The sequence below is a fragment of the Rattus rattus genome, chromosome 7 (genome assembly GCF_011064425.1).
Source record: "Rattus rattus isolate New Zealand chromosome 7, Rrattus_CSIRO_v1, whole genome shotgun sequence".
Classification (NCBI taxonomy): Eukaryota; Metazoa; Chordata; class Mammalia; order Rodentia; family Muridae; genus Rattus; species Rattus rattus.
In genome coordinates this window covers 27,511,456-27,518,657 of record NC_046160.1, presented here as the reverse complement: position 1 = coordinate 27,518,657, position 7,202 = coordinate 27,511,456, and positions in this window count along the sequence as shown.

Sequence of the window (7,202 nt, the reverse complement as noted above, 5' to 3'; positions counted from 1 at the left end):
TCAGTTCACAGAATTCTTCCTCCTCTTTCCCCATGGCCTCAGAGGGAAGTGTCCCTGTGAAGTGTTCCCACTCATCTTGTAAGAACTCACGACAAACATTAATCCAGGCGGACTTTGTCTAGTATTAAAATGGATTTTTTTTAAAGGAGGTCCATTTGAAAGGGCTTAGATGTTATGTGTTATGTCACAGTTTTTCAGATAGCAGGTCTGAAGATAATCATTTCTGAGAAAAGATGAAAGGGACCCAGCACAGGAGCCTGTGAAATAATGGCGAGTCTAGAGAGCAGGGCAGATAAAAGGAGGGTAAAGGGCATTGTCAGTGTGTCACACAAGGCTTTGGTTCAATCAGAACACACAAAAAATGATGAAAAAAAAATCCTACAAAGCACACCCTCTGCCTTTGTTCTCCCCTGTGCCTTGGTAAACAGTGGGCAGGGAGACAAGGGTCTTATCCCCGGAGAGTGTTCCAGGCAGGATAAGTACCTTCCCCCTGTGCTAACTCCCCTTTCTCCAAGCTCCTCGACGTCTCTCTCGCACATTCTCCAGGGCATTTTCATGCTTCCTTTACTGCATAGCTCTGAGATTTCTATTTTATCTTGGCCCTACTCTATCAATTTTTTTCAGCTAAAAGTTGCTTATGCTTGTTTGATGACTTTGTTTAGTAAAGATTCATCTGCGACTAACATGCTTCAAAAGTCGTACTATATGTTACAGCGAGCTTCTGTTTCTCTGGCTACATTGAGGACAAGCCCTCTATGATCTCTATCAGCCACCCAGTGTGCTCAGACCCGCACCCAATCCCTACCTTGCCCCGGAATTGGGCTGCCTGCATGTGGCAACCATGAGAGAAACATTCAGTGATTCACCTGGAAAAACACATCCCATTTTTCTTCTCCATTTGCATGCTACTCTGGAGGGAACCCTGGCAACCCTTTCCTCGGTTTGTGGGACAATTCAGGCAGCTCTCCATCACTAGAAAACACCAGATGGGTTGGATGGAGGCAATTTTGCAGAAAGTGCTTTGAGAGTGGCTTCTTCAGTGGTCTTTCCAGCTGGAAACAGAGCAGCCAAAAAGCACTGCCTGTTCAGCCCAGTTTCATCGCCTCAAGAGCTGCAGATGGCTTCCCCAAGCACCTGAAGTCTGCTCGCCTCCCTGATGCATAAGCAGCAAGCTGTAGAAACTCTCGTCTTTGCATAGTATAACTCAGACTCCACTTTGTGCATTAAAAGTAAAAGTAAGGTGGTAGCATAGAGTGGGAAGGAGCCAGAAGGTGGGGAAATGAATGTTTAATGCTTGATCCTCCTACGGTCTTGCCAAGTGTTCCAGAATGGCACATCAGGGAATATTTATAATACCACTTCCTATGGGCACACATAAAGCAACATTTTGAAAATAGCCCAGGCCTCTTCCCCCAGAGAAAAGTAGGTTTGTGAGTTGAATCTGAATCGATTGTATAACTCTAGCTTATTACTAAGTGCCAGTCGTTTTTCTTGTGCCGTTCCTTTTACTTATTTTTTTATTCTTTTATTTTGTCTCTAATGCATTGCCAGTGGTCAAATTGGCTGTCATCAAGGTATTGGCACAAAACGCTGCCGCCATTAAGTATTTTCAGCTATGTTTAATGATTCTTCTGTTTGTTTTCCAATTTAGCCAAACGTTGGGAGCCAGGGCTGGGAGTGATTGGCAGATCTGTCCTGGAAAAGGGTTTTCAAATAGTAACCCGGGGACAAATGTCAAGAAAACAGGCAAAAAGTGATCTTTGGTTTTCCAGAACCATCTACAGTGGCCACTTTGTATGTGTTGGGTCCAGCAAAAGTCTACTGTCACTCAAGACCTCTCAGCTGCTGACTGCTATTATGACGATTTTGTAAGGGAATTGATTTTTTTCCCCATTTCTGATTCACGTTCAATTCCTATCTATTTCTCCATCCAAAACGTCGTCCCAGGGTTGTTTCCTTTCCACGCTTTGCCACTTCCCAGTCCTATGAAGTACAGGCAAATACCACAACAAACCAGGCAGGAAACAGAGCAAACTCTGGGCTCGCTTCTTTTGTCTGCGTCTTTGTCCTGGTCCGAGGAGTAAGATGAAGGTCTTAGTATTAATAAATTTAAACTCGATCCAGGCCCAGGCTGGTGACTGTACTGGAGCAAACAGCTAGAAAAAGGGTGTGCCTCTTCTACAAAGTAGTCTCCTGGAATTCTGCTATGGATCTACATGTGATTCCAGTCGAGACACGATTAACAATAAGAATTGATGTCGTGAGCCATGAATCCCTCCAGTGGGATCGCTAGAAGGGCCTAAGGATACCCATCGAGCAAGAAAATACCTGCGTATTAGACAATGGCGTTTTTCAGTGCTCTTGAGTCTGTGGATTCATTTCCTTCTCATACAGAAACTTGTTTGTGACAAAGGAAACCTGTAAAAGGATGCAATGGAGTGTGACTAAGGCCGAGAAGTTAAGGTGTAGCCTCCGCATGCTATTGCTGAACCCCAGGACTAAAGCTGCCGTCTCCTTAGGCTGTGTATATTCCCCGTGAGTGGAGTATCTCCAGAATGTTACAAGCAAAGCCACCACCTGGTAGATTTTGAGACCAGGAAATAGAAGACAGACAACTGTAAAAGCAAAACCAAATAAATTAGCAAAGAATGAATATGTACAACTCAATACCTTCTGTTTATCCAGTCGTGGATCTGGTGCTTAAAATATTATTTTATTTAATGTTCATAGTGACTCTATCAGAGTACTAAAATGAAGTAACTGAAGACTGATGATTTACCAAAGGCTCGAAGTTGCTGAATGATGGTGCCATAATTTAAATTCATGTCTAATTGACTATGAATTATATATTGTCATTTTAACATTTAGCTACTGCCAAATAGCATGCAGCATTTCAACAGTGCCTTATCAAATGTAAAACCTGTCCGCGCACCCAAATGCATTCAATCCTCATCCAGTTTGAGCCAGTTTGAGGCAGGTGAAGGAATTAGTGCTCAAATAACTGCCTGATTTCCCCTGATCACAAGGCTAGTTAATAGTAGAATTAAAATTCAACAGAATGTTCCTGTTTTGAATTCCTTAATTACTGTATTATCCACTAGATAAATACTATTAACGGTAGTCATTCCTATCAGTCATTATTCATATAGTGTGTGCCTTGCCTTCTTCCATATAAACTTCACATAAGAACCAAGTGAGGTGAGACCCAGGACCATTCTAACTTTGCAAACAGAAAAATAAAGCAAGTTTTCCCAGGCTGAACAGCTAGTGTGTGTTAGGACCTTATCCCAGACACCCTGAGCTTGAATTCAGGATCCAAACACCATCATCGTGCTACACCCTCTTACCTCCCTGTTTCTGCCTATATTCTCCTTTTGTCCTGTAACATGCTGAAGGCGCATGCTCTTGGAGGACATAAGAGGACTGTATTGATTCCTGCTGGAAACCTGAGTCATTTTATGAAAGAGAGCATTTGAGCTACCCCTCAAGAGACTGAGCATCTGTGAGAAAGTTAGGTCTAGTACATGTTTAAAATTCTTTAACTTCTTCAAACACAGGTCATCCTACACACAGGTTCACATTCTTTTCAAGATTTCACAGAGCAGTATTGCTATTCTTTTTTTCCTAGTGTACCACATTCCAATTTCTCTGAGCTATATTCAAAGACATATAGAGAATTTAGAAACATAACTATGGATTATATGTATTTAGATTATATATAAATATGCATATACTTATATGTCACTTCATGAAGTCAAATACAAATTGTATAAATGGACAGTGCGTAATCATGGCCAAGCTAACTCTGTTCCTCTTGTAATAAATACATTTTATATTATGCTATGTGGCTCTATGAAACAAACCATAGCGTATAGTCTATTCGTGCTTAAGTGGAATGCCCTAGTGAGGGTCTCATTCATACCATGTTATAAGGCAGAAGTAAGTCTTGATGGTAGCATCAGATTGTAAAAGCTTTATTTCCATATAATTTTCAAGCACATAGAAAACTTTTTTCCCTGTAAAATAAACCCAGGTCCTCAGTCGTTTTAATTAGCAATCTTGGAGACATGCCGCACCTGTTCCAATTCATCTCTAAAGATGAAAACTCCTCACCCTTTTCATTTGCTGACAAGTTAATAGACATTTCTAACTCATGAGAGCACCGAGTTTTGCAGCTTTCTTGTGACAGGCGGATAATAAAACTACACCAGAACGTAGCAACCTCAGTGAGTGTGAATTCCTGACCAGGAAGAAATGCCTTCCCTTTGTTCTGCCTTCCTAGGCTGAGGTAGCTAGTATGGTGCCCTCTTTATATTAGCTGATATGTTGAGGTAGAATTGAAATAGCATAAAAGGCACAATTTAAGGTGCACAATTAAATGAGTTTTAATGTGCTTAAGTGCAACAATCAATACAGTCTGCTGCTAGAACATGTCCATCACCTCAAAGGATACGCGGTTACCTGAATTTTCATTATCTTTTATCTCTTGACTAATATCATGATGCCTCCTTTCTCTAGATTTTCATGGAGAAGATATCGGCTCTTCCATATGCTTTCTACTTTGTTTATTGGGACAATAAATCAGCTAGTGATAAGTTTATGTACTGAATAGCATGATATGTAAAATACAGTCTCTCTCTCTCTCTCTCTATGTGTGTGTGTGTATGTGTGTGTGTGTGTGCATGTGTGTATGTGCGAGCAGATGTGTGCTGTTTATGTACAGTTGTGTTTATAAGTATCTCTGTTCATGTATCTAGAACAAAAATAAAATGAAATATAAGCAATCGTCATTGAGCAGAGGAATTTGGAAGACAGGTTCTACTTTCATAACAAAGTTGCCACTAGTAATATTCAAAAAGGTGTAGCAAAATGCATTTTACCTACAAAGGAACAAAATGCAATTTAGGGGATGATTATAATTTAGGAATTCTACATTCGTGATTTCTCTTCTTGCTAAGATTTATTGGTGATTTCAAAATCAATACTCATATATTTCAGTCATTCAGACATGCGCAGAGAAGGGTTCAGGTCTTATTCACCCATTGTATTCCTGAGATCAAACAGAATCGCTCCCTGCTGTCTTCTATTATCTCTCAAACAAAGATGGCCAGACAATAACAGAAGGTAGGAGAAGGAGAGGGATGTCCACAGTGCCTTGAGGTCAGTTAGGGGAGTTAAATCCATTTCTGGTTTCTGTCTGTAGAGTAGCTTATAGCAGTGGAGTCAATGTTTCTGGCCCTATTTACTACTAATGCCCCTACTGGGATTAGTTCTAATTAGGACAAAATAATATAATATATAGAACACATTGATCACCTTGTGGATTATTGTTTTCTAGTCACTTAGTTAATGTTAGGAGAATCTAGAGAACACAGTTACTATGAAAACTGAGAAAGAGGTTTGTAAAGTTTAGCTAGTATTGATTGCAAACTTAAGGGCAATTTCCTTCTAAAGCCAGTTATGGTATCCATAGGAATTTCATATTATATGTAATGGCTATAGCTCTCCTCAAATTTTCATGTATCTTAGCACTTTACTGTTGCATGTCAAACCATTGCTAAATTTCAAAAGTAAGCTAGGGATGGCATTTGACGCTCTATGTATTGGAAGTTCTTTTTGTGGAAGTGCCTGGATATAGAGGATGCTATGAAGCTGGGTCTGGAACAAACGATACTATGATGAACATATGATGAGGTGATGATGTAATTCTTCCACATTGTCATTATCATCTGTAGTAGATGTCCCTTACTCTAATGTGTGGTTTCTTTTAACCTCATAGGCAAAACAGTTTGGTGCAACAGTGTCACTCCTCAAGGAAAGGGAAACCAGCATGAAACCAGACAGCTTAGGATCTAACTCCTAACAACTAAGCATGAAAACATATTTTATATATATATATATATATATATATATATATATATATATGTGTGTGTGTGTGTGTGTGTGTGTGTGTGTGTGTGTGTGTGTGTGTGTGTGAGAGAGAGAGAGAGAGAGAGAGAGAGAAAGAGAATGTTACACATACATTTCTATCTATCTATCTATCTATCTATCTATCTATCTATCTACCTATCTATTTATCTATCTATATGAACACAGCTAATTCAGATTAATTTATAAAACCTAGGCCCGCCTGTACATATTCCTGTCTCAAACAAAGCCAGATTTAACTGAAGAATCTTATAGATATGTGAATTTCTAAGAATTGACTTAGACTTACATGATCACTGCTTGTTTGCTCTTCATGTAAACCAGGCTGGTCTTGAATTCATTGTGTAATCAAACTTATTCAGAAATCATGGTAATCCCCTGTCATAGTCTCTATGGTAATGGGATTATACTACAAGCTATCACTTTTTTACTTTGGAAGTGGCTTATGAACAGGGGCAAAATTTTTCCCCAGTGACTTTCTAACATTGGTATCCTATTATGTAGGCAAAGGTAGCTAGTGTCTTGGCTTTACCCTCATGCCACAGAACAAGAGACTGACTTTCCAAGAGTGGGATCCAATTGATGCTTCATTCCACTAAAGCTCGGGGAGTTTCCGTAGGGCTCTTCTCTGAAAGAGTCTCTTCCCTGGCAATAGATGTCTCTTGCAAGAAGACAGAGTTGAAGAATATTTATATAAGGTGAATATCTTGTTAAAAAATAATAAAAAAGAAGAGAGATTTTCAAATAAAAGTGTCACTCAGTGAGATGATGAGAAGTTGAAAATCTTCATTCATTTGCTCATGTGTATTTATAACTGGAGAGATAAGCTTGGTATCCGTGCTGTACTACAGAGAAGTATGGCATTAATCTTATGCCAGATTTAAGTGTAATATGCCTCCACTGTTCTAGCCTTCCATTTTGAAAACCACTTAATATTTAATTAAAATATAACTTTCATTTCATAAAAACAGTTTCATTATTTCAATACATAAATTTAATATATTTATTTACTTCATGGATCACTAATATTTTACTGGTGTTCAAAAAGATTAATTTCCAAATAAATTGAATATTAGACTCATAATTAAAAATTTAATACCCATGCTATCAGTGACTAATACAATCTCATTCATGTTCCCATAAAATTCCGGTATAAAATGATCCATGAAAACCTTAAAAAAATCCTTAGAATATATAAAAGGAACTCAGTTTGCTAGGCATGACTCACATGTTTTCCTAGCTAATGAGAAGATGGAGGCAAGAGGACTCAAAAC